Genomic DNA, 12091 nt, shown 5'->3' with positions numbered 1-12091 from the left:
TCATTTCTCTGCAGTACTGTTTTCTTTTCAACTAAATGCTCAGGATTTGGTTAGCTTTTTTTCTACTTCAACACTAACATGTTTTGGAAATACTAGGTATAGCTGATCATTGTGGTGGGCATGAAACTTAGAAATCATTTTACATTACCACTCTCATTACATTTCCTTTCTATAAACATTCCTAAGGTGGTTTTTGACTGTATCAAAAAGGAACTGCCCCATGATGGTCAACCGAGTCTGCCTTTCATTACAATTCTGGGTGGCTGTTTTGGCAAAACATTAATAAACTTCAGATTTAGTAATTATTTATTATAAAGACATATATACATATATAGTATATACATATATATGTATAGACATAGGCTTTTTAATAAAAAAGTGACTTATCAGAAAAATGCCTTGAAGAATGTACAGTATTAGTAAAATACATAAAAGATGACATTTGGTGTACTAGGATAGCCTATTGAGTGGAAAATGCTTCAGAAAGTTCTTTGTTTTATTTTACCAAAATATGTTGCAGGATATTTGTATACTGTGAACCCTGAGCTTGTGTTATTTACTGGAAAAGCCTGTTTCAGTTGTGGCATGGCTCAGCCCCAGCACACAGCTTTAATCCCTCTGGCTGGAATACAGACACACTCTTAGTACATACCTTTAATCCCAAACAATGAAGGTAAAGTTAGTTTGTAGAAGGAAGTACCCATATTTGAAAGTGATGTCTAATTGAGAGGCAGATAAAGTGATCAATCAGACAGAGGTTTGACATGCCAATCTCTCAAGAGATCAGAGAGGTGACTTAAGAGAAAGCAGTGCAAAGGAAGGGGGCAGATTTACTGGGATCATTGTACAGAGACAGGCTGAAGAGAAAACAAGCTAGACACAGGTGAAGACAGAACCAGCCAGAAAATGAGAGCCAGAGGATTAGAATATATTGTTTGAGGCCAAGCAAAAAGTCAGAGGCTGAGAAAGAAGCCAGACTGAATCAGTCAGCTTGGAGAGGAGTTTGAGCCAGGACAGCTGAGTTGACCAGGCAGCCAGAGTTCAAAAAGAACCAGGAAGGGGTGAGCTTATTCTACAGTAAGTCTCAGCAGCTGAAAACATCCTAGGCCTAGGTAAGAGTGTGTGGAGACTAGAAGCTTCCAGGCCTAGATTTAGGTTAGCAGACGGAGGCAATAAGCCTCCAAAAAGACAATTACACCAGGCAAATAAAAGTTACTCTTACAAAAATAATTGTAGGAAAACTTTCCATAACACAGAATCTAGAGTTAATTAACAATAATACTCAGTGAGAAATTTTATGCTAAGAATGTTTTGTTGATGGGCTGGAGAACTGGCTCAGCAGTTAAGAGCACTGACTGCTCTTCCAATGGTCCTGAGTTCTATTCCTAGCAACTACATGGTGGCTCACAACCATCTGTAATGGGATCTCATGTCCTCTGCTGGTGAGTCTGAAGACAACTACAGTGTACTCATATAAATAAAAAATAATTCTTAAAAAACAAAGGAATGTTGTTGATTTTTCTATTTGATTTTCTAAGCATATTGTAGAACAAAGCAAAAATTAATTATGAGAGAAAACATACATTTTCTTTTGTCTCTTTTTCCTGTGTACGAGTCATAATAGTATACAACAAATACAATTTCCTAATTTATATAATAATTCATATTGTCCTAGAATTTTAGTGCAGATATTAAAGCTGAATGAACTATATAAGTCTAATTTTCATGTTAACACCTACCCAAACTATTTGTTACCAAAGCCTTGTGTTCCTGACCTGCTGGTGTGTTTACTCCTTTACTGTCTTTGGTTACTCCTCACTTTCCAGTTTTGACTACTTTCAGGAAGAGACCAGAAAGCAACTAAAGGTAAAACAAACAAAACTTCTTAGTTCTAATTTATGCTAGGCCATCTCCTAGATTCCATCTTCACATTAGACATAGAAAACCATTTCAAATTTAGCCATAAATATAGCAGTGTGCTTTTAGTATGACCACCCCATATATTCATGTGTGTGAACACTTAGTCCTATCTGGGGGTCCTGTTTGGGAGATTATGGAACCTTCAGGAAGTGGAGTCTCACTGGAGGAAGTCAATTGCTAGAGGTGGGCTTTGAGGTTGTGTAGACTGGTCCCAATTGCCATCGTCTCTGCTTTCTGAATGAGGTCACAGTGTGTCCAGACATATCATGCTCCCGCCACCATGCCTTCTGTGCCATGATGAGACTGGAACCCGTATTAAATTGTGATTCCACATATTCCTTCCTTCCTTATATTGCTTTGTTGGATATTTGATCACATCAAGGAGGAAGGTAACTACTACCACTAATAATAGAAACGCTACAGCAGCACCAGCATGCAGCTATTCTTATTCAAGGAACAAGTATTTTAAATACATCCTTTTACTAATTCATACATGAGTCTGTGCTTTATGTTCTATTAGCATTCTGTATCTTTGTTTTATAGCCCAAGAAACTAAAGTTTCAAGAAACTCAGCATCTGTTATAGATCTAACATGGGTTTAATAACTCTTAATGAGCCTCCTTTGGAACTCCCCCCTTCTGATATTCTGGAATTTGTAATGTATGAATGACATAATGATATGTGGAATGTACATAAATCTAAAGCCAGTGACACTATTATTGTTTAAATAACTTAATGGAAATGTGAACATATGTGTATATGTGTATATACGCACATTGACAAATATCCAAATATGTTAGGTAAGTTGTGTACTAAACACACTGCAAAATTACTAAATCTGAATTAGATACTTAAAATACTGTTCATTTATTACTAGCATCAGAAAACATTTTTAAATGATGTAATCATAGATTACAAATTTGGAGAGGTATTGAAATGCAATGAGGACTATAGATTTAGTCTGAAACCCATGGGACTTGGGGTAATATTTTTAGAAAATAGTTTTTTTTTGCATGGAATTTTTTCCTTTAGGGCTGTAATGAAGGATATTTTGTTAATATATCAGTTTGTGCTAAATCCTTTCCTGAGCTCCAGAAAATCAAGGCTTTTGCTTCTAGGTAATATTTCTCCCATCTTTTTAAAGTCCAAAGTTTTTTGGGGAGGGAAGATTCAATAAATACATGAATTTGCTGGGGATATTTAGAGTCTTGATGTCATGGCCGTGGAGGTACATGTCACTGAGCAGAGCTTGAGTCTTTCATGTCCTGTTATGGGAGATCGAATCTGCCTGAGATGGGGAATGTTCTTTAGAGACCAAAGTTTGTGGGTCACGTCAAGGTTGTTCATGTTTACTCAGGGCTTCCTGAGGAACGTTTGTGAGCACCATCATTCTAGTTTCCTTTGTAGTTCAGAAATGTGAATTTCTCTTCCTCATTGACCCCTCTTTCCTGTTTTTCTGGTACCATTGCGGATTCAAAATGCCTCCCCCAGGATGTAGTACACAGGCCAGAGACATGATGCCAAACAGCCAGCATAATTGAGAGTAATTGAGGCCCCTGGGTGTATTTCTCTACTTTACCAGAAGTTCGATAACTGAGGACTATAAACTTGGAATAGTGAGTATAACTCCCTGTGGACTCCTCTTTGCTTCACAACTCAACTTCTACACAGTTTTATAGAAAACAACACTGGCTTTGGATTGTATGGAAAACAAGTTTCAGTTCTTTAGATATTATCCTAATACTATATTTTCAAATGTTCAGAAGCTATAATGGAAGAGGAACCTGAGGTGATAGTATTCCTATTTCTACATTTACTTTTAGACTTGCCTTTCTCCATCTATTGCTTATGGTAGCACATAAGAAGCACAAACACATGTTTTGGACATAGATATCCACTGTACAAAACCCAGTTGGATCCAAAACCTGCTGATTTTATATATCTATGTAATATGAGTTCTAAATAAGTACAGAGTAAAACAGCATGCATGTTGCAAGAGGCACACATGTTCTTAATGGCATGCATGTCCCAAATGGCATGTATGTAGCAAATGCTGTAGTGGAATGCAACAATTTGTATGTTAGCCTTAAAACAACTTAAAAGGGTCAGCAAACTTTTTGTTTGTTTGTTTGAGCAGACTAGGCATCTTACCTCGTGCTGTAGAAAGCACAGAGTTTCTGTGGCGAGGAAGCAACTAAAGTAGAGCAGAGCTCCTGCACACGTCCATGCTAAGCCAGCCTCTGCTGTGTTTGTTAAGATTATACTAGATATTGTACAAAAAGATTATGATTTTCAGAGTATAATCTTAGGATCTGTAGTATGTCAATAAGCAGCAATAGTGTGCCCTGCAGTCAATTGAGTTTATTAGGCAAAGTTAAGCGGGATTTCCTCCGTGACCCTGCAGGAGAAGGGTTATGTTGGGCATCTGTCGACCTTACCTGATCTCAGAACTCTCCTCTTAAACATCTCCAGGCTCAGACTACCATGGAGTACAACTTAATTTTAAAGATATACTAACCATTTTAAAACTTTATTTTATTTATTAATTACTAATATATATGGTGTGTGTGTTTGTGTGTGTGTGTGTGTACATGTATGGGCCACAGTGAGTACGTGGAGGTCGAAAGATAACTTCTTGGAGTCCTCTCCTACCTTTAGCCCTGTAGTCCTGCTCCAACTTGGGTCTTCAGGTTTATACATAACTGTCTATACCTACTAAGTCATCTTGATGGCCTTTAAACATTTTTTAAGTTTTATTTTATTATAATTGTATATGTACGTACACACAGCATTTGAAAAGTGATATACATCTTGAAAAGTTTGAAGATGCTTCATTTACAGCAGGTCTGCTGGGTTAGGAGGTTCTCAAGTGACCATTCTCAGCAATCCTAGAGATCTCCTATAGGATGCTGCTGTTGGGAAGTAGTTAGCCTATAAACCTTTCACCTAGCAGTTAAACCCCAAGAAACCAAAAACATTCCCACCCTTCTGTGTATTCATGCCCTATTATATCAACAACAAGAGCACCACAGAGTGCAGACAGACACAGGAGCATCACAGAATGTGGACAGGCAATAAGCACCACAGTCTTAATGGATGCTAGCCTTCGAATCCCCTAAGACAACCCACACTCATATCATTTTAATAAACTCAGTCATTTGTGTCATCAAAGGAGATGTTTCTCTGAGCTGTTCCCACAGAGGCAGCAATGAGGGCAGGGCTCATTGCTCTTCGGGCACAGTTTGTGCTCTGTGTCTTCATTTGATGCAGATACCCATTTTAGGGGCCATGCCTAGTGATGGTTTCAAGGGGCTTCCACAGAACTCATTATATTTGATCTTACTATTGAATATATAAAGTGGTGCAAAGAAGTTTATCTGGGCAATAAAGATAAGTAATTTAGGTTTAGTGATTAAAACATTTGCCTGAAGTTACATAATAAAGAACTAACCAAATAATGTTGGAACACAGGCATAGCCTTTCTTAAATATCACTTGGGAATATTCTGTAGATGTGTGGTACAGCCAGAAGTTTGGTATTTTTTATGCTCTACCAGCTAATGTTGATATTATTATTTTCTGGTAGACCATGCTGTGAGATGAAGGATTATAGAACACATTTTCTTACATAAATAAAAATTAATTGAAAATGTGTGACAAATTACCCTTTAAAAGGAATATAGCAAGTAGTTATGTGAGTAGTCATAAACCTCATGATACCTGCAGATGTATTTGTGTGGCCACAGGAACCATGTATCTGTCCCCAGGATTTAAATAGTTGGCCTCTTTCTTTTAATTTAGATCCACATAATTCTTTTTGTTTTATGTGTGGGTATTTTGGTGACAGTTGTGTCTGTGCACCACATGTGTGCATGGTGGTGCCATGGTGCCAGTAGAGGCCAGAGGAGGACATTGGATATCCTAAAATTAGAGGTACAGACAGTTGTGAGCTCCTGTGTGGGTGTTAGTTATTGAACCTGAGCTCTCTTGAAGAGCAGCCAGTGCTCTTAACCACTGAGCCACCTCTCCAGCTCCTAGATCCATCTAATTATTTACAACTAAAAATATATGTCTTACAAAAAATGTCTCTGATAAACTACTAATCCATAACTTAGGGACTTAATCAGTGTATAAATGAAAATAATATACATTCGTTTTTGCACTCTGAAATATATTCTACATAACTCTTACATTTGTATAGAGTCATATTTGTTATAATGAAAGAGTAGGTCCTTTTTCAAGTTGCCAATAGTGATGTATTTCTTATTGTTATGGAATATGAGGTCAAGATTTAGATGCCAGCAGATTTGGAATATCAACCTCTTCCTCATAGCTGGTGTCTTCTTGCTGAGTCCTCATGAGGCAGAAGGGACAAATAAGATCTGTTCTGCGAGCACCAATCATACGAATAAAGGTAGGACCTTCATATCTTGATCAACTCCTTTGTCACATTGGAGATTTAGTGCCAACATAAGAGTCCTGAGTGAATGGGCAGTGCCTTTCTTGAACTATCTACCTGACCCTTTCTATCCCTTGTCTTCAGCTACTTTTTATTTTTGTTTGCTATCACATGACTAGACCTTGTATATGAATGCCTTTAGAGGTTAGTTTTTTTCCTATTACTGTATCCCAGTGCCTAGAGCTTTTTTTTTTTTTTTTTTTTTTTTTTTTTTTTTTTTTTTTTTGGTTATACTTTTCTGTATACAAAGAGTTGAAATAAAAATAAAACCAGCTTGCTGTGATTTAATAAAACTGTAGTATCTGTCCTGGTTAGAACTGGGTATCCTAGATTCCACTCCAGTGATAAGCCAATGTCAATTTTCAAGTGTTGTTTATATGTTTTAGGAAATATTGGTTTCAATGGAAACATTACTTGTGGGAAGTAACCTCCATATGTAGTAAGTGAATTAAGGAGCTAATGCATGTGAGGAGGTCCTGACATGGATTATCAGTGATTATCAACTTCTCAACAATGTTCTTCAGGCTGTAAATATGTTCCATTCCTCATAGTCAACAGTTTAATGACAGGCAGTATAGTCAAATGGAAAGATCCAGAAATGTTAAGCCAGAGAGCTCATAGGTTGTATTGACCTTAGGCAACTTATTCTCAAGGATATTTTCCTCCTTTGAAAAATTGCTGTTACAGTGAGTTGATTGTGACAATCTATGAAACTTAGTGCTTTGCAACAGTCTCAGTGTGAAGTGTGAATACTGAGTGTCACATCATATGCTAAGTAAAACAAATATTTAATGAAAGACAGAAAAAATGAATTGCGTGTATGGAACATGCAGACCAATATAGGCACTCAACATGTGCTAGATGCTGTGTTAGTTATTAATAAATTACCTGCATTGCTTTAATTATACAAAGCACACAGAGAGCGGAGAACACCCAGTGGATTGCAGCTTATTGGGCTTATTCATCTGTGGATAAAATTGCAGGTGTGTTTTAACACCAGAATTAGAAAGTGCTTTCACTGGCTTTCCATTTGATGAAAAGAACCATTCAACCCCAAAACTATAGCTGTAGTTAAAATAGAAATTGCAATAAATTTCAGTTCATAGTTAATGTCAAAACAAGGTTTCTTGGGCTTTTCTACAAATCTGTGATAGAATTACACATAAGTGCTCTTAATGCTTTCAGCTGGACTGCTTCACTTGCACACTGGATTAGGTGAAACCCAGTGGTGGCAGTCATGTAAACCCCTGGGGATGTGGATCCTGTGTACTATAACAGTGTTGCCCATATTTACCTCTGAGCACAGAAGATTCAAAAGGAGAGAAACTGGAATTCTAGCCCCAGTGATTCAGGAGAGTTAATTATTTGACTAAGTTCCTGATCTAGTATTAGTGAGGTTTAAAATGTATGCCTTGTGCTGGCAAGATAACTTAGCAGGTAAAGATGCCTGCTGCCAAGACTGTGACCTAGTTTGATCACCAGGATCCACATGGTATGAGGAGAAAACCAATGACTACAAATTGTACTCTGACCACATGCATATTGTAGCCCCATAGACATGCATGTGCCCATAGGGGCACACATACATACATACACACACACACACATACAATGGCACACAGAGACAAATACACAAATGTAAAAAAAACCTTTAAAGTGCATTTTCCTACTTACAAATGTAATCTAGGAAGGAAACATATTCATATTGTCCAGAGATATTTGTAAATTTTGAATATTTGTCTCTCTCTCAAATTTATATTTTGAAATACCTACTTCTAATAGGGTGGCATAGGAGATGAAAATTTTAGGAGATTATTACACTATTAAGTCAGAGTTCTTTTAAACAGAATAATTATCTTTATTAAAGGAGGACAGATAAGTACTTCTCCATTGTCCTCTTCTACAACATAAAGATATGGACACAAGATCCTTGTCTATGAAACAAGAAATAAGTTCTCATCAAATTTTGAGTCTACCTTGATCTTGTACTTTCTAGCCCCTATAACTGTAGAGAATTAATATTTATTTATACTAGCTACTCAGCTCTGGAACTTTGTTATAGTAGTCCAAATAGATGAAAACAGATACTTTGGTTGCAAGCAAAAGGGGGGTTTAAGAAGACAGCGGGAATATGTATACGAACAGTGATAGTATGTGTATCTTGGTATGAGTGTGCTGCTGGAACAGAACTAGAACGGCCTCAGATCCATAGCTTCCAGGGTCCACTCATGCCCTGGATGTTCTCCCCGTGATAGTGATATGCTTTTTCTTACTTCTGTTGGCTTTCTTCTGTAGCAGGTCTGTGGGTTCACTGACATACCAGGTCTTCAGTTGGTAGTCTTAGCTGACAGTCTAGTAACATCACAGGGGAAGGGTTCTTGGAAAATGAAGGGAGACTCAGTTTCTAAACTCAAAATTCCTAAGAGTTTTCAGTCCAGTTTCTTTCCATGAGGTCAGCCATGGTCCAGATGTGGGTTCCCAGCTTTGTGGTTTGTTCACTCAGTCCTTTGAGAAGTTTATCTTTGAGAGTGCAGGAGGGCGTGAGTCTTTAAGGGGTTAACCTGAGGGGAAGTGATAGAGCAGTGAAAGAACTGACTTTTATGGTTCATGTCTTTAGTTTTACAATTTTATTGTTTGAGAATTCTTACAAGAATATAAAGTGTTTTGATTAAATCCATCCCAACACCCTCCCCTATAATAAGGGGACTTCTGTAAGCCCTACTACTTGCCTCTCTCTACTCAATATTTTCCTTAAGAAACCCAATGTACTGGCTGGTTTTGTGTGTCAACTTGACACAAGCTGGAGTTATCACAGAGAAAGGAGCCTCTCTTGAGGAAGTACCTTCATGAGATCCAGCTGTAAGGCATTTTCTCAATTAGTGATCAAGTGGGGAGGGCCCCTTGTGGGTGGTGCCATCCCTGGGCTGGTAGTCCGGGGTTCTATAAGAAAGTAACCTGAGCAAGCCAGGGGAAGCAAGCCAGTAAGTACCATACCTCCATGGCCTCTGCATCAGCTCCTGCTTCCTGACCTGCTTGAGTTCCAGTCCTGACTTCCTTTGGTGATGGACAGCAATGTGGAAGTAAGCTAAATAAACACTTTCCTCCCCAACTTGCTTCTTGGTCATGATATTTGAACAGGAATAGAAACCCTGACTAAGACACCCACAGAGCGCACTTAGTGCTGCCAGTGTGTGCATGGGTTTAGGACCATTCGCTGGAGCATGAGTGGCCAGCCTATCAGGGACTGCATCTGCAGAAAACAGATTCCCAGTATCTTCACAAAGTCTAGTTCAAATCCTTCAGTCATTGGAGATTAAGAATTAGCATGTGAGAATGTACGTCAAACATCTGCGTGTTTCCTTTTGTTTTTATGTGAGTAGATTACAATTTGTATGATTATCTATGACTTTGCAAGGATAATCAAACTCACAATGGTATATAACTTAAAGTATGGCTTTGGCCGGCACTCCAAGAGTTTCATTTTGTTTACAGATCTACAACAACTACTACATGCTACTCACTTAACTTTTAACTCTTTCATCTGAAGCTAAAAAAGAACATTTAGTGCCCCTCCCCACCAAAATCAAGTAACTATTTAGACTTCAGAAAGACAGAAAAGGAGAGCTTGTTACATAAACTTTCAAAATGTTCATTTGGTTATTGAGCTCCATGTTCTATCTCAAAATGTTTTCATTAAAATTCTGTGTGTATATTTTGTGTATCATTATTAAAAAGAAAAACATTTGGCCTAAAGAGAAAGCTAAGTGATTAAGAATGTATACTGGTCTTCCAGAGACCTGAGTCTCGTTTTTAGCACCATGTCAGGTGGCTCATGATCACTTGAAACTCCAGGTTCAGAGGAATCCAAACCTCTGACCTCTGTGGATCCCCTCACCACATAGGCATATACCTCCCATACATATATACCCGTACATATGCATATTATCCCACATATGCAAACACTCCTAGATATAGGTACTCCACATATGCATATATCCTCATAATACAATACCCTCACATATACATATACCCCTACATATGCATATATGCCCACATATGCATGTACCCCCATTTACATACCCCCATATATGCATATACCCTCCAAATATGTATATGTGTCCATATAGTCATATACCCCATGTATGTATTTACCCCCAACATATGCATATACCCACCTCTTACACATAATTAAAAATAAGAAAAATAATTTCCACTCATCACTATACATTTTTTAATTAAAATTTTTTCCTGTATTTTTATTTCATTGAAAGTAGATTTTTTTCATACAATATATCCTGATTATGGTTCCCCTCTCCCAAGTTCTTCAACATTCTTTCCATCTTCCCCCATTTGAATCCACACTCTGTCTCTCCTTAGAAAACAAACAGGAATTTAAATAAGATAAATAAAAAAAATCACTATTTTGACCTGGTCAGCTTTGGATGGATTCCAGTGTGTGTTGATTAACTGAATCCTTTAAAGTCCCCTTTGTGTTTTATTAATGCTGTTCAAGCTGCTCCCTTCTTTCTTACTCCACCCTCCCTCCCTTCCTTCCTCTCTTTCACTTTCTGATTTTTCATTAATTAATTAATTAATTTACTTTATATCCTGATTGTGTCTTTCCCACCCTCCTCTCCTCCCAGCCCTCCTTCTCTTCCCAGTCCCCCCATTCATTCATTCATTCATTCTTCTTCTTCTTCTTCTTCTTCTTCTTCTTCTTCTTCTTCTTCTTCTTCTTCTTCTTCTTCTTCTTCTTCTTCTTCTTCTTCTTCTTCTTCTTCTTCTTCTCAGAAAAGGGGAGGCCTCCCAAAGATATCACCAGCCTTGGCCTATCAAATTGTAAGACTAAGTGCACCTTCTTCTATTGAGATTAGACAAGGCAAATTAGGGGAAAGGAAAGCAAAGCCCGTGTAGTGAGAGACAGCCCTGCTCCTGCTTTAGGAGTCCCACATGGAGACCCAGCTGCATAACTGCCACACATGTGCAGAGGCCTAGGTACATCCCAGGCATGCTTTCTGGTTGGCAGGCAGTTCAGTCTCTATGAGTCCCTATGGGCCCAGGTTAGTTGATTCTGTAGGTTTTCTTGACACTTCTGGCTCCTCTAATTCTTTTCCCTCCTCCACAGGATTTTCCAATCTCTGCCTAATGTTTGGCTATGGGTCTCTGCATCAGTTTCTATCATTTGCTGGGTCAAGCCTCTCTGAAGACGGTTATGTGAGGCTCCTGTCTGAAAGTATAGCAGAGTATCATTAACAGTGTCGTGTCAGGGGGCTCCCTCTCATGACATTGGTCTTAAGCTGGGCCAGGCATCGGTTTGCCTTTCCTTCAAATTCTGCTCCTTCTTTTACCCCTGCACATCTTGAACAAATTGTGGGTCTAAGCTTCTGTGACTGGGTTTTGACTGGTTACAGGAGATGGGTGGTTCAGGTTCCATAGTCCCCACTTCTAGGAGTCTTAGTTAGGGTCACCCTCATAAATTCCTGGGAGTTTTTGAAGTGGGCTTTTTGTGAAATCCAAGTTGTCTTTGAACTCAAGAGTTAATAGTAGGGAACATCTCAGAATGGATGCTCTTGCCCCCACCTCCCCAGTTCATATGCCACAATGCCCAGTTCATGCTGTGCTGGGAATTGAGCCAGGACATTGTCCAAGCTGGGTGTTCTGTCAGGTGAGACAGACATATCCACCTACATGTTGCTCTTAATTAACTCACGGT

Source organism: Mastomys coucha, unplaced genomic scaffold (genome assembly GCF_008632895.1).
Source record: "Mastomys coucha isolate ucsf_1 unplaced genomic scaffold, UCSF_Mcou_1 pScaffold2, whole genome shotgun sequence".
In the NCBI taxonomy this organism is placed as follows: Eukaryota; Metazoa; Chordata; class Mammalia; order Rodentia; family Muridae; genus Mastomys; species Mastomys coucha.
Note: the sequence above shows the minus strand (reverse complement) of the source record.